General features: G+C 52.2%; 1 long non-coding RNA gene across 1 annotated transcript; it reads left to right on the top strand.

Annotated features, from left to right (window-relative positions):
- The first annotated feature begins 1,394 nt into the window (after positions 1-1,394).
- Positions 1,395-5,804, top strand: LOC149861793 (uncharacterized). The gene is made up of 3 exons (XR_016443269.1): positions 1,395-2,215; positions 2,750-2,845; positions 3,926-5,804. It is a non-coding gene; the product is annotated as an uncharacterized LOC149861793 (long non-coding RNA).
- The last annotated feature ends 10,412 nt before the right edge of the window (positions 5,805-16,216 follow it).

A 16,216-nucleotide genomic window follows, 5' to 3' on the forward strand; every position in this document is an offset into this window, starting at 1 on the left:
GGAAATGCGGTAGTTGTGTGTGGTGACTTAGGAACTTTTTTGTGGAAATATGATGCTATTTCTGTGGAAAACTCGTGCTTTGGTGTTGTGTTTGTGGAAATGAGTGTGAATCTGGTGATATTTCTGTGGAAAATTGTGTGCCAATATGGTAGCTATGGAAATATGGTGATTTTTTAAATGTGGAAAACGAGCCGTTTTGTCTGGTGATCTGGGAATGTTTTTGTGGCAATATTTATGGAAAAGATATTTGCAAAACGGGTGGCTTGGCAACTGGGAAGACGGTGTTTTTTATAGGGAAATCTGGTCATTTTGCGTGCCGATTGGAGAGCTTTCTGTGGAAATACTTGGAAAATTCGCTGTTTATATAGAAAACTCTAATTTTGTGTCTTGATTTGGGAACCTTTGTGGAAAGGGTGATGGTTTTTGTGGAAACCTGGTAATCTGGCCTTGTGTTCTGGGAAGGTTGTGGAAACATGGTGATATTGTAGGAAGCTGTGTGGTGATTTGGGAACTGGAAATATGGTGATGGGGTGTGGAAAACTAACCATTGTGTATGGTGGTTTGGGAACTTTTTAAGGGATTCGGTGACTTTGTGTTGTCCTTTAGGCGCTCTGTGTGGGAATATGGTGATTTTTGTGTGAAAATTGGATCTTACATGGCTGTTTTGTGTGGGAATATTGTGTGGAGATGCCATTTTGTGTGGGAAATGGTGATAATTTGTTGATTGTGCAAAATGGGGTGGTGACTTTGAAAAAACATGTGGGAGTCAGGCGATCCTGAGAGTTAAGGTGCAATATTGCGTGGAGACCCGGTTCTTCTGGTGCTGACGCCCGCGTTTGCACCTGCATCTGGGTTCAAGGGGTCTGCCTGCCAGCCCAGGCCTGCTCCGACCAGGCTCATCGTGCTGCGGAGGGGCTGGCTGGGGCAGGAGGGAGCTTTGCGGGGGGGTAGCTGGCAGGCAGCCCTGGCACTGAAGCAGCCTTTGCCCTAGCCAGCCCTGCCAGTGTCTACACATGCACTGCTGTGCACCTAAAAAGCCCAGAGCAGTGTGGGACTCATGTTTACTAGTTCATTAGTTTCGTGTGCCCAGATAGGGCTGCAGGTGTAGATGCTGCAATGTTTACTGCGCAGTTAATTAGGCAACTGTGCAGTAAACACTTGTGCAGACGTGCCCTCTGCATGGTGGCTTTGTGCTGTGACTTATTGCCCCCTCACTTCCTCTTGGGCAGTATTTAAATTTTGGTATGCACCTTGGGATGCACACGAGTTTAGTTTTTTTTGTTTTTATGGGCAGGAATGCATTGTTTGAACCGTTTCCTTTATATGTGAATGTAGGAGCTCACCAGCTCTACCTGCCTTTTAGAAAAAGGGAGCTTGTTGAGGGGGGGCAGGGGTGGGGGTGGGGTTGGCCGGTCAGGTTAGGAGGGTTGAATTTGTTTGATTCCTTTATGAGCCATATATGTCTATAGTCTCCTCATATATAGGGACCAGTCTGTCTTACCCAGCATTACTTGTGGGGGGGGACGGGTTGTGTGGAGAAGTATAAGACCAACAAAAAGAAATCTTCCAAATGATACGCTGGTTTGTTGGGACAGGCACAGTGTGCCATAGCAGCTGCATGCGGTGGGTCACAGACAGTTTCCACCTGCTTCTAGCTGGTGTGGTCTCAGGCTGCCAGCATCTGTGATCATAGGTAAGGCAGACTTCAGACTCTGTGCACAGGCCTCTGTGCCTGGGTAGTTTGTATGTGCCCCAGGTTAAACTTCTTTGTCATGTTGCCTGTTCCTCTGAGAGAAATTTCTCATGCTAAATCAGCTGGAAGGTGTGAAACTGAGGTATGTGCTGTGGCTGGCACCTAGGGTCATCTTACCAGCAGTGGTGTGGTTAATAGTGTGTTTATTTTAACTAATGTGAAACCGGCTTGGGACACTAGGCACAGCATGACCTAGCCCTGTCCTGGTGCTGTCCTGTGGTCCCTGTGGCCTGGAGTTACTGGTGCCCCTCAGTCCTGACCTGCAGTCACCTGGCCTTGAGTTGCTGGTACCCATCACTTCTGACCCACAGCCCCTCTGGGCTGTGGTGGGTCAGTAGGGAGTACACGTGCACTGAGCCTGTCTGCCTCATTGCACCCGACCAAAAACCACGCTTCAGGTGCCTCCCTTGGAGCGCCTGCATCTGGCCAGCCCCCTTCCTGGACCACACCTGCAACCCTGAGGTAACCACTGCCACCACCTGGGCCTTGGTTTTTGTTAGGGTTCTGTGCCACCTGGGGTACACAGACCCTGTTGGCTTTGGGGGTGTTTAGCCCACCATGGTATTTTGGGGTGCTTCTATTAGCCTGAAGTATTCACAAGTAGCCTCCTGTACAGGAGGGAAGTAAAAAGCAAAGGGGTATAAAGGCTAGTCTGACCCTCATAAGCTTTTACAGCAAGGCGTGCTATAACAGATAGCTTAACTGATCAAAGAGGGGGAGAGTGAGGAAGGAATACAAAACAACAGAAACTTGTGAAAGAAAACCTACTTGAGCCAAATAGTGTGGGCTTGTTGGCCCTTTTGCTATGCATCTAGTTCACTTAATCTTAAATTACTGGCTAAATGTCAGGTAAGATCATCTAGAGACTGATGGAGCTCTTGAGGCATTTGCTTGTTTCAGATTCCCCCTCCCCCCCCCCCCGAAAAAAAAAGAAAGTCTGTTTTCATCCAAAGTGGAGTGGCCCCTTTTAATAACTTTTGTGACCTCATCACTAAGTCCCAACCAGAAGCAGGCACTATTGGACGCAGACTGACTCTTCTAAAGGACATTGGCATTATCAGGTGGAGGGACTAGTGTCACCAAACTGGTTCGGTAGGTACTTGAGTGGGAACTTGAGACAAAGAGTTTCTATACCATAAAGGGGGGAGGAAGCGGGGGGGAATGGGAGGTTTCAGACCTGCAGACGGAGTGAGAGAGCAGAGGAGTGCCCCTCGCCCCTGACCTACAGCCCCCACCCCCCTGCTTCCAGGCCAGAGGGGCTGTAGGTTGGGAATGAGGGGCATCAGCAGCTCCAGGCCAGAGGGGCTGCAGGTCAGGACTGAGGGGCACTAGCAGAGCCAGTCTGGACAGGGCAGGCTAGGCTGGGGCTGTGGGCCTGGAGTGAGGGTGCCCTCCTAGGAGTCTGCTGGTGCCCTTCACTCCCAATCCAGAGCCCACCTGGCCTGGAGGATGTGGGGTGCCCCCCCGTGGAGACCTGGGCACATGGAAGGGGGGGCTGCTAGAGCAGGGACCCCCCCTTCCCTGCCCTCCAGCCCTGGTTCTGGCCCCGACACGGGCCATCAGAGGACAGAAAGAGTCTGTGATGGCCAGCATGGCTTATGGGAGCTTTCACTCCTGAATTGATGCTGCCTCTCAGGCTCTCTGTGAGGCACAGTGTGGCTAACTGCACCTTCACAACCTGTCCCTTTTTTTAAAGAACACAAAAAAATCTTTCTGGTCAGCAAGCGCCATGAGCCCTGCAGGAAATCACTTTTTTTAAACTCTAGTGTTAAGATCCTTGCTGTAAAGTAGGAGAGTGTTGTTATTAGGGGGTTGAAGTGTCACTTATTACAGTAGTCATAGATTTCATAGATATTAGGGGCTGGAAGGGACCTCATGAGATCATCGGGTCCAGCACTTCTTCCATAGGCAGGAAGTCAGGTGGGATCAAGTGACCCCAGCAAGAAATAAATCCAGCTGTTTTTTGAAGGAGTCCAGGGTATGTGCTTGCACTGCCTCTGGGTGAGTTTATTCCAGACCCTGGACACGCACACTGTAAATAACCTTTTTCTTATGTCTAGTCTAAATTGGCCTTCCTGGAGTTTATGGCTGTTAGACCTTGTTTTCCCTTGGGGGGCTCTGCCGAACAGCTGTTCTCCCAGGTCCTGATGTACTCCTCTTATGTAATTGTAGGCTGCCACCAAGCGAGCCTTCTCTTCTCCAGACTGAAGAGTCCCAAGTCCCTGAGCCTCTCCTCGTATGGCCTTCCCTTCAGGCCTTGGATCATACGTGTGGCGCTCCTTTGGACTCTCTCAATCTTCTCCACATCCTTCCTGAAGTGGGGGGACCAATACTGGATGCAGTACTTCAGCTGCAGTCTCACCAGGGCCGAGGAAAGCGGGAAGATGACTTCCCTGGTTTTGCTTGAGATGCATTGGTGGATGCACGCCAGAGTTTGGTTAGCTTTGCCAGCCACAGCATCACATTGGTGGCTTGTATTCGTCTTGTGATCTTTGTTGTGTGCTTAGTCTGAAGATGCCTGAAAAATCTTGAAACCTTACAAAGATGTATATAATGTGTGTGTGATGCATACCATAATAAACATAGTGATCCTTTGGCTGTACGTTAATATACAGGACCATATATACATGTATAGAATTACCATGTTATATATGTAAAATGGGGATTCTATATAAAATTGCATATCCATATGTGGTACTGTGTGTAGGTAAGCCATGTATTTTATGCATCCATATTCAGTATAACATACTTAGCTGTAGTATGTAAAGATACATTTCTTCATCTGTAATGGCTTTCCTTTTTCCTTGTACTTGCACTTAGCCTATGTTTAAAACCTGCACTCAGATTGCATATAGTAATTAGAGCAGTGAATCTGAGCCAGGTCAGTTAGCACTGCTAGGCAGGGACACATGAGTCACGGGGCCCTGATGTGAAGTAGGGATCCATAGTGTCACACCCTGGTGCCCTACCCCAGGCTTTCCGAGTTCCTCGCAACTAGTATTTTTCTGCCCTTCAAAAATGAGTGACAGCTCTAAGCCGGCATGTTGGGAGCTCTCTGTGAGGTTGCAAGATTTTTCAGGACTTGTCAAAATAAGCACATAACGAATAATACGGTAATAAGTGTCCTTTGTGAGGGATGGCTTCAGTCCAAGCAGACGGAGAACCGCTGCTGTGCATGGACCTCTTGGCTGCCAGGCCTGCCCTTGCCCACAGGAGGGCAGCCGCTCTTCAGGCGTGGTCTCCAGCAGCCTCATGCAGTGGCAGGGAGAGCAGGGGCATTTCATGCAGCCCAGAAAGCTCTCGCCCAGAAATGAATGACAACCTCACCAACCTTGAACCTCCTCCTGAGCACCAGGGACTGCCCCAGCACCACTGTCTCCATCTGCTCTGTTAGACAATGGGCTCTGGTTGGGGGTGGGTTAGGGTTAGGGCGTTGGGGCCCTTGACCACCTTGGCCCAACCCTATGGCTGGACAGAATGGGAAGTCTCTGAGTCCTCCCTTGTCCTGGAGGGAGACCGTGGTTGACCCTCTGCCTCCTGGGGGACAAGGGCCTGGCAATAGGAGTCTGTCTCTTGCTCACAGTCCCTGATGGCACGCAGTCTCTGGACTGGCCTGGAGCCCCTCCAGCTGGCGCACCAGAGACCCCAGTAGGGAGCAGACCCCACAAGAAGAGGTGGCCATGCTTCCTGGCCCCAGAGCCAGAAAAGGTGACAGGCAGCCTGCGCAGCTGAGAGCAAGGGCTGTCGTCTATGTGGAGCCCGGGACCAAGGGCTCTGTTTGGGTGGCTGTCTCTGAGGAGCCAGGGGGGCCGCAGGCCCCGAGGGGACCCTCCGGGTGCGGCGCTTGCCCATCCGTGTTCTGCCGCTGGTGGGCTGGCTACGGCTGGGACTGGCTTCCCTAGCGGGCTCACAGGCAGGGCTGCGGGCCCTCCCGCTCGCCCTCCTGCTCACCCTCCTGTGCTAACTCACGTGCCGGGCAGACAAGTGTGCCTGTTTGCGTAGCCTGGTCGCGTGGTTCCCTGGGGGGCTGGGCGAAGTAGGGGCTGGGGCGGGCTGAGACACTCCCTGGTTCCTACTCAGGTGCCTCCTGCAGCTGAGCTGGGGTTATCCCCTCCCACCATGAGCCCTGCTTACCTCCGGCTGCTGCTGGGGGTCGGTGGGGGACTGTGGCAGTTGGGGGTCGCAGGGATGCTTTGGGGTGCAGGGGTGTGACGGGCTTTTACCTGTGCGTCTTGTGCCACTCCCTAAGCCTATCTGGGGCTTTTTTCTTTTGGTGGTCCCTTTTAAACTAGGCGCATGTGCAGTGGGTCTGCCTCCAGCACCCGTCTCCTTCTGGGCAAGGGGGCCCCTGCCTGGGATTTGGGGGACCCTTCCATCTCGGAGGAAAGGCAGCAAGAGGGCACAGCATCTCCCTTGGCTCTCCATGGAACTGGCGGTCCTTCTGCGTCTAAAAAGACAGACCTACAAAGGATGGAGGACGGGATCCACCTCCAAGGAGGAATACTCTGCTCTGGTCCGGACCTGCAGAGAGCGAACCAGGAAAGTCAAGGCTGCCATGGAACTCCAACTGGCCACAAGTATCAAGGCCTTTTTTAGATATGTGGGGAGTCGGTGGAAAAGCAAGGACAACATTGGACCACTGCTAAACCAAAAGGGAGAACTGATGACCAACGCCCAGGAAAAAGCCAACTTGCTAAATGCGTACTTTGCACAAGTCCTAAGCAAGGGTGGTTCCTTGCTCTCCATTAATGCTGACCTTGAGAGGCTGGACACTTTCAAGTCAGCTGGCCCTGACAGTCTACACCCCAGGGTACTTGGGGAGCTGGCGAGCATCATAGCCCAGCCACTGGCACAGATCTTTGAGAGCTCCTGGTGCTCTGGTGAAGTGCCTGAAGAAGGCCAGTGTGCCAGTCTTCAAGAAAGGGAGGAAAGTGAATCTGGCAAACTACAGGCCCATAAGCTTGACCTCTATCCTGGGGAAAGTGTTAGAAAAAATCATCAAGGAGGCCATCTGCAATGGACTGGCTGATGGTAGCACCCTGAGGGACAGTCAGCACAGGTTTGTTGCGGGTAGGTCTTGCTTGACCAATCTCATTTCCTTTTACGACCAGGTGACCGATCACCTGGACAAGGGAGAAGAGATTGATGTCATATGACTTTAAAAAAGCCTTCGATCTGGTATCCCATGATCACCTCTTGGCAAAACTGGCCAACTGCGGCCTTGGGTCCACCATGATTCACTGGCTGGGGAATTGGCTCCGTGGTCGGACCCAGAGGGTGGTGGTTGACCGAAGTCAATTGTCTTGGTGCCCAATGGGGTCCCCCAAGGCTCTGTCCTTGGACCTGTTTTTTTTCAACATATCAATAATGTGGACTTTGGAGTCAGGAGTGGACTGGCCAAGTTTGCTGATGCTTTACCCCAAAATTTGGTATCATTGACACCTGAGGACAGGCAGGCAATACAGGCTGACCTTGACAGGCTCAGTAAATGGGCAGACGAGAACCTGATGGTGTTTAACACCGAAAAATGCACGGTTTTCCACCTTGGGAGGAAAAACCTGCAGCTTCCTTATAGGCTCGGCACTGCTACACTGACTAGCACTATGGATGAAGGTGACTTGGGGTCAGGATTGACCACAAGATGAACATGAGCCTTCAGTGTGATGCTGCAGCCAGGAAAACAAGCAAAGTACTGGCTTGCATCCATAGATGCTTCTCAAGCAAGTCCCGGGACATCATTCTCCCCTTGTACTCGGCCTTGGTGAGGCCACAGCTGGAGTACTGCCTCCAGTTTTGGGCTCCACAATTCAAAAAGGATGTGGAGAAGCTTGAGAGAGTTCAGAGAAGAGCCACGCGCATGATCAGAGGTCAGGAAAACAGACCTTATGACGACAGGCTGAGAGCCATGGGGCTCTTTAGCTTGGAAAAGTGCAGGCTCACAGGTGATCTGATGGCTACCTATAAGTTTATCAGGGTGGCCACCAGGACCTGGGGGAACGATTGTTTACTAGAGCGCCCCAAGGGATGACGAGGTCGAACGGTCATAAACTACTGTGAGACCATTTCAGGCTGGACATAAGGAAGAACTTTACTGTCCGAGCCCCCAAGGTCTGGAATGGCCTGCCACCAGAGGTGGTTCAAGCACCTACTTTGAATGCCTTCAAAAGAAACCTGGATGCTTATCTTGCTGGGATCCTATGACCCCAGCTGACTTCCTGGCCCTGGGGCAGGATTCCAGGATCTTTCGAGGTCCTTTCCAGCCTAAGTGTCTATGAAATCTCACTGGGGTGTGCCACATCCAGGCCCACGCCCTATACCTCCCTACCCTGGTCATGCTGATTTCCTTTGTTCGTGCGGCGCAGATAGAGGCGGAGGGTTGCGAAGGCCTGGACTAGGGGTGGAACTGCATCTTTCCCCAAGTGCTGAGGGAGATTTGCCATTGCTGAGAACCCAGGATGAGCTGCGATCTAGACCTCGTGTGCCAACTTTGATGCAGGGTTTTAGTACAGCTGCCATTCCTTTTGTGATGACCCTTAAGACACAAACTGAGGTACAGTTACCACTCCCTTAATTAGCACTGTCCAGGTCAGAAAAGAGCCAAGAGACAGATCTACTGCGTGATTCATTGTTGTACTCAAAAGCACATGCACTCACACTTATTTCAGTTCCTGTCTAACTATGTGTGACAGTACAGTGCAGAGTCTGACCTCTGCTGTTACTAGAAAAACTCAGTACTCTTTGGTCTTTTGAGAGAGAAGACTACAGCCTGTGTGTGATCAGGACTGCTTTGCAAACTCAGAATTTGGGGACATTTGCAGTTCCCTTATTGATTACCCTTTTTGTACACCAGGTCAAGGTCCAATCACATTCCCCAGTGATCCTTTGTTCCCTCATAGCAGGTGAAGCATTAGTACCACCCAGGGCAAAAAAGGCAAGAGACAGGTCTATAACTCAGCCTTTTATTGATTACTTTCTTGAAGCATAAGAATGAGCATTTCTCTTGATGCCTGCCTGCCTGCAACAGCACAATACAGAGTCTCACCTCTACCGGCTGGGGAAATGCAGGAGAGAGGAAAAGTCTGGCGGGCAGGCAGGCTGGCAGCAGGTCTTGTCAGCTTTGCTGAGGTCCTCCTAAAGTTTCCTCCTGCTTACAGCCAATATTTATATTAATATTCTGACTGGTGATGTTCACATTTCTTTGTCTCACTGAAACTTTGGGAGCTGGACTGAACCAGATCTCCTGTGGACTATGTTGTGCATTCATATAGAGTATTAAAAAAAAATACCTCCTCCCCCCCTCCAAAAACCAAACCAAACCCTTCTCATCCTGTCCCCCATGCTTCAAACTGGGCATTGCGACTAGGAGACAGAGGCAGCTAGCAGCAGAACTGGCTCAGTGCCGCCATCCTGTGCTTCACTCTGGGCCTTGCAGCCAGCATTTCAAATCAAAGAAAATAAAAATCACTGGGTGCTGCCCTCCCGTGCTTCACCCTGGGCGCGGCAGTCTGGGTTTAAAGGCAGAGGAAATAAAAACTGGTCAGTGCTGCCCTGTTGTGGTTGAAGTGGGGCATGAGAGCCAGGAGATAAAGGTGGAGAAATAAAAATGTGCTTTGTGCTGGCCCCTGTGCTTGAGACTGGGCGTTGTAGCCTGGAGATTATGGCAGGTAAAAAAATTGGCTCTGTGCTGCAGTCCTGAGCTTCACACTGGGCATTGCAGCCAGGAGACAAGGGCAGGGAACAAAACCGGCTCCACGTTGTCCACTTCTGTCCTTCAACCTAGGCACGGAGCTGGGAGATAAAGGCAGGTGGGAACCCCACTTTGTGTTCCCCTGGGGCTCATGCTGGGCACAGCAGCCAGGAGATAGGTGGAGGAAAAACCAGCTCACTGCTGCCTGCCTGTGGCTTATGCCAGACTTTGCAGCCATGAGTGCTGGAAAAGGGCCAATGTGGTTCCCATTTTCAAAAAGGGGAGGAGGGAGGACCTGGGGAACTACAGGCCAGTTAGTCTTAGCCTGGTCCTGGGTAAGCTTTTTGAGAGAATTATCCTGGTGCATGTCCACGAGGGGCCGGGGGGGAGATTATGCTTAGGGGCAACCAACACGGGTTCTCAGTGGCAGGTCCTGTCAGACCAACCTGGCGGCCTTCTACTGTTGCACAAAGGCGGTTCGTTTCCCTGGAGGCAACGCAGAGATCACAGACACACAGACATCAGTTGGCACAAAAGGATGTATTTGTTTGCAAACAAAGGTCAGAGAGTGGAGCTTTGAAGCTCAGATCACCTCTGGCAAACTAAATGTGTTTGCAAGAGGAATTTATCTTCTCTCTCCTGGGCACGTGTGCAGACACAGGAATTCTTGCAGCTTACTTCCGTTTCATACAAACATACATGTAACTACATCATTACATACATCGCATGTATAGTATAATTAGCTATTTGAGTATACGGGGCGGACAGGTAAATATGCAACAGTTCATTAAGCATGCTCAATGCTATAAGAGTTCAAAAGTTTATACCCCAAGGCCATGCAGCTAAATTCTAGTCTCTGTAATCAGTATGAGAAAGTTTAAGGAGGATGGGGGAGAGGAGCCTTGGATAGTATTTCTTTTTTATCAGGAGCAAGATGCAAGCTGTGTATTTCTAACACTACGACCAGGTCACCAAATCCCTGGATGCAGGGCTCGGTCCTTGGGCCCGCACTGTTCAACATCTTCATCAGTGACTTGGATGAGGGGGTAAATAGCACCCTGTTCAAATTTGCTGATGACACTAAGATGTGGAAGGACGTGGGCATGCTAGAAGGGAGGAATAAGCTGCAATCAGACCTAGACAGGTTACAGGGGTGGGCGGATGAGAACAGGATGGGATTCAACACTGACAAGTGCAAGGTGCTGCACCTGGGGAGGAAGAGCCAGCACCATACCTACAGGCTGGGGAACTCCCTTCTTGTCAGGGCAGAGGCAGAAAAGGATCTTGGAGTCATCATTGATGCCAAGATGAACACGGGCCGGCAGTGTGGGGACGCGGTCAGGAAGGCTGACCGCACCTTGTCCTGCATCCACAGATGCATCTCGAGCAGGTCCAAGGGGGTGATCCTCCCCCTCTACGCGGCCCTGGTCAGGCCGCAGCTGGAGTACTGTGTCCAGTTCTGGGCGCCGCACTTCAGGAGGGATGTGGACAACATGGAGAGGGTCCAGAGGAGGCCACTCGCATGATCGGGGGACAGCAGGGCAGGCCCTACGAGGAGAGGTGACGGGACCTGAACCTGTTCAGCCTCCACAAGAGAAGGCTGAGGGGGAACTAGTGGTTACAAACTAGTCAGAGGGGACCAGCAGGCACTGGGGGAGTCCCTGTTCCCCCGAGCACTGCCAGGAGTGACCAGGAGTAACGGTCACAAGCTGGCAGAGGGTAGACTCAGACTAGATATCAGGAGGTGTGACTTCACGGTCAGGGCGGCTAGGGTCTGGGACCAACTTCCAAGAGGTGGTGCTGGCCCCTACCCTGGGGGGCTTTAAGAGGAGGCTGGATATATACCTTGCTGGGGTCGTTTGACCCCAGTACTCTTTCCTGCCATGGCAGGGGGTCAGACTCGATGATCTGCTCAGGTCCCTTCCAACCCTAGAAACTATGAAACTATGAGATAAAGCGGTGGGGTGGGAGAAAACCCTGCTTAGTGTGCAATTAGAGCAGTGGGTGTGATCCAGGTGCCCTGCAGCATTAGCACTGCTAGGTGTGGAAACATGCTTCTCCTGTCCCAATCTGCAGGAGGGATGCACCACTTCCCTTTTTTTTTAGAGAGTTGTGCTGGAGGGGGTGCTTCTCAGCTTTAAACCATTTGTCCGGTTCAGTGCCCCTTTTCCTTCCTTCTCTGCCTGTGCTGCTACTGGCTCCTGCACATGCTGGACGTTGGCGTAAGTGGATGTACATGTTACAGACAAGGTTCTTTGTGTCAATCTGATATCTGTTATTAGACCAACTGAATAGTTGGAGAAATATATCTTAACAACCTTTCGGTTTTAAAAACCCTTTGTCAGGCTGAGGCAGCATCTGCAGTTGGTGTGTGCTCTTCCTGGATGGGAGGAATTGTAAAGAAGCCAGGGGGTGGTGTGCATGGCAAACAGGCAGTGAGTGAAGACATCAACTGAGGAGTCAGTGGGCGAGCGACGGGTCGGGGGTGCACTCAGTGACGCGTGTTAGCAAGAACCAGGTACTGTTCAGTCTTTTGAGACAAGACTACAGTCCTTTTTTGGTCAGGAATTTTTTACAAGCTTAGAGACCGAATTCTGGGAAAATTGTAATTCCTTTACGGGTTACCAGGGATCCTGGTTTTCTCTGAATTAAAAAAAAAATCCCAAATTCTCTGATGAAAAACCCCAACATCCATGTTTTTCTGTGAATAAAATGAAACGCCATGTATCAGGTGAACATTAGGTTTTATTGATATCTTTATAATTTTAAAGCCATTTGGAGTCCTAACAGTGCCTCAATTGCTTAACAAAACCGTTTGAAATACCTATACATTTTGGCATCTGCTTTTGGGTTTTTTGGCATGGAATATCCAAGCTCCCCCTGCCCCCTTCGCTCACCAGGACGTGGGTCCAGGAGCAGGTGTCCCACCGTAAGGCTTTGTGGCACCGAGCGGTCCTGATATGCTGGTGCCTTGCCCATGCCATTGCCCCTGCCTCCCAAGCTGCAGCCCCCCACCCAGCCCCACTGGTGCTCCTCACATGCCACTCGCTGCCTCCCAGCCCTGCAGGTGCTCCACTCCCCAGCCATAGCTTTCCACCCTGCCAGTGCCCTTTACTCTACCCGCTGCCCCTCACTCCCCACCCAAAGTCCCCTGGCCCTGTCAGCGCCCTTCAGTTGCCACCCACAGTCCCATGGGCCCTGCCAGTGCCCCTCACTCCCCACCTACAGCCACCTGCCCCCCCGTCAGCCCTGCAGGAGGGGCCCCCAGCTGCCACAGCCCCTGGACCACGGACTCGGGCCCAGAGCCCCTGTCCCCCACAGCAGCACCCGAGTTCAGCTGCTGGATGCGAGAGGTGACGGCTGCTGCGGCCCAAGCAGAGCATGGAGCCCAGCTCCCCCTCTCAGGCGGACGCTCAGTGTGGGTCCTGTTGGGGGCGGTGGGTGAATGCAGGTTGCCTGCTGTGGGCCCTGCTGCCCTTCCCCCAGGGGCTTTGTGGACGAGTGGGCAGAGTGGGGCCAAGTGGGGAAGCTTGGTGGCACTGCTGTGAGCCCTGCGCTGTCACAGTGAGGCACTCCCTGCCCATCTAGCAGCAGCAAAGGGTACAACCCTGTGTTGCTACCTGTACTGCTGCTTGGGGGGTAGAGGGCACCTTGCCATGGTGTCCCGGAGCTCGCAGCAATGGCACTGAGCTTCCCAGCCCTGGACTGCCCTGCCATGCTGGGTCTTGCTCACTGGGTTACAGAGGCCCCAGGGAGACGCTGGCAGGGTGGGAAGATCAAGGCTGCCATGGGCAGCCCACCGCCACCCTGCACACAAATCTGTGGGGCATGTGCCCTCCACCCATCTCTGGGAGCGTGCAGTGGTGGAGTGTCAGCCCCCTGCCCACTCCCCGCTTCCCGCCCGTGCCCTGCAGCTGTGCATTGCGGCCCTGGGCCCCAAGCCCCATAGACTGCCTCAGGTGGGCAGCAGCCCCAGCCCCAGCCCTGCCCAACTCTTTCCCTCCCTCACTACAGGGGCCTCAATCCCCCCACCTGACATACCTGTGGAAACCTGCTTCCCAGGCTGCCGGGCAGGCGTGTGCATGTGTACACGCTCACACGTACACGGTGCCCCTTCCTGCCCGCCCTCCTCCTGCTCCCCCCAGCGCCTTGGAAGGTGGAGCTCTGCGAGCCTGCAAGGGGAAACCCACCATTTTTCACATTTTTCTCCTTTAAAAGGGGAAATTATGTCTTTTTTTATTAAAATGAGAAAAATCTGTATGTTTTCTTAAAATGAAAAGCATCTGGGTTTTACTGCATTTTTCCATGGTGAATGGAAAATTTGGACCCCTTTTTGTACATGAAATGAAGTCACAGTGACTTTTCCTAGTGATGCTCTAGTCCCTCTTAGTGGGTGAAGGATTACTACCGCCCAAATTGGATAAAGATGCAAGAGACAGGGCTATAACCTGCCCTCAGTGCCTGCCTAGCGACTTGCCACGGCACCATACAGATTCTCACCTCTGCCAGCTGCGGGAGACGTAGGAGGGAAGAGATGGCGAATAGCACAGTTGTCTCCACTTTGCAAAGGTCTTTGTAAAGCTTCCCTCTGTTTACACCTAGCATTTATATGAGGGGGTTTAAAATCAATATTCTGATATGTCTCATGTAGATGTGTTTCACTGAAAGTTTGGAAATGGGAGTTTTCCTGTGGACTTGGGGGATGCCAATGAGCTGGGGCCTGTGTACCTGGGAAAAATACAACTCTGAAAGGGAGGAGCACTGCTCACCTCTTTCCCTGCTCACCTGGGAATGCTCCTTGCCCTGCTTGGTTTCTTTTAGTCTGCTGTTTAGACCTATTTAAATTTCCACCGGGTTCAGAAAACCAAGTATCAGTTGCTGCTTTGAGCCGCTGTTTCCCCCCTTTCCAGAAAGCAGTTAATCATCTTTGGCCTCATCTAGTATTACAGACTGGAGAAACAGATATTTATTCAACTTTCTCAGGCTATTGCCTGTGATGCAAATGCAGGCTTATTATTTGTTAATTGTATAACCAGCTTAAGCACATGTCATTCACGAGTCAGGCTTTTGCTAGGTCCATAGTTTGCAACAGTCCATGTGGCCTGTCAGCCACTGGCCGTGTCTGCAGCCTACACGGGAGGAATCTCCCTGCAATCCTCCCTCTCACCAGCCCCTCCTTCCCCCCCACCTAGATTACAGGTAACTTTCTGGGTTGGCTACTGATAAAAGAGTCAGAAACAAGTCCACAGCCCCACCTTTTATTTGTTTGCACCTTAAAACATGAGAACGGACATTTATCCTAGAGTCTGTCTGGCTACTCACAACTGCACAACGCAGGCTCTCACCTATATTGGCTGCGGAGACCCAGGAGGTAAGTGGCACAGATTGACAGCAGCAGGTCTTCTTGAATTCCCTGACTTCTCCAAATTTCCCTTCCACCTATGCCCGTATTTATAGATCTGTTTAGTTATATAAATCACTGCTGCTACTACTACTTCAAGATAAAGCTATAATATAGCATATGTGGGTTATTTAATGTACAGACTTCTCCTAGCTCCTTTAAGGCTTTATGCTTTGTTTAACTGTTTGATGGTTTCCTTTACTTGCTGAGCAAGTTAGTTGTCACACCTGCAAAGGCTCATGCTGCAGTCACTCAGAAGGTCGCTTTGGGCCTTGTGCACTTGTGCAGCTTAGCCTAAGTGCCTTGAAAACGGCTGAGGCTGGCAGCAGGGTCATCTTACGCTCATCCATGTTGGGCTTAACAGTGTGAGCGTTTTAACTCGCATTAAAATGTCTGATGTGGATCTGCCCTTTCTCACAGGCTAGTCCTTGTGCACCTGTCCGTGGAACCAGCTTGTCGGTGAAGCGGACATTTGGCACCGAAAGGCCTGGGGTCGAAGGGCCCCCGACAGCCGTCACATCTGCAAGGGGTCCCTGCGCTGGCTGCTCAGAAACAGGTGTCTGGGGCCTGCGCCAGTCTCTTGAAAACATCCAAGCCAACCCTGGCAGCCGATGAGTGCACGCTCCTGCCTTCAGCACGCTCAGGGAAGACAACGTGCCAGCAGTTGCCTGGGCTTCTGGATGCACGTTGTTTGCTTGCACGTGTGCAAAGGTACCACCTCCCGCGACTGCAGCTCTCACCTCTGAGCTACTTGAGCACCTTGCAAAAGCAATGGCTTGGCTCTGGGCGAGGCTGATGCCAGTGGCCCAGACCTGGAGACTTGCTGTTGCACTCCCTGTGCCAGGATGAGGTGTTGAGCACTTGCACCTCTCCTAGCTTCAGCAGGCATTAGCCTCTCACCCTCCTGTGGCCACCACCACAGGCCCTGTCCCCCTAGTGTCTCTGTCAGCACCCCCCAAGACCTCCCATGAAGCCCCTTGTCCAGTCCCCGTTTGCCTCCCGGCTGCACCAGTATTTCCCAGCTGCAACTGAGAGTTGTGGAGGGTGGGGAAGAGCCTCCCTTGCCTCCACGCTCTTTACTCTTCTCAGCTGTCCCAGTGCCCCTTTTCTGTCCTCCTCTGCCTGCGTAGCCACCGTCTCCTGTATGTGCCGGGAGGTGGTGTGAGGGCCCCAGGAACAGTTTGCGTGCGGAGTTAAGCTGAAGCCCCCCTGCAGAGCACCTCGCCAAGTGCCGCTGGGTCTGCAGCGTGCGAGGCGCAAGGGGTAAGGGTCGGAGGCGAGGGGGCGCTACCAGGGAAACACGCTGAGGGGCGGGGCGGTCTCAGGGCCCTGCCGCCGTGCTTCTTCCATGCCGGAGCTTTAGAGCACGGCGTTC

The sequence above is a fragment of the Crocodylus siamensis genome, chromosome 6, assembly GCF_052110815.1.
Source record: "Crocodylus siamensis isolate JL-2025a chromosome 6, ASM5211081v1, whole genome shotgun sequence".
Taxonomy (NCBI): domain Eukaryota; kingdom Metazoa; phylum Chordata; order Crocodylia; family Crocodylidae; genus Crocodylus; species Crocodylus siamensis.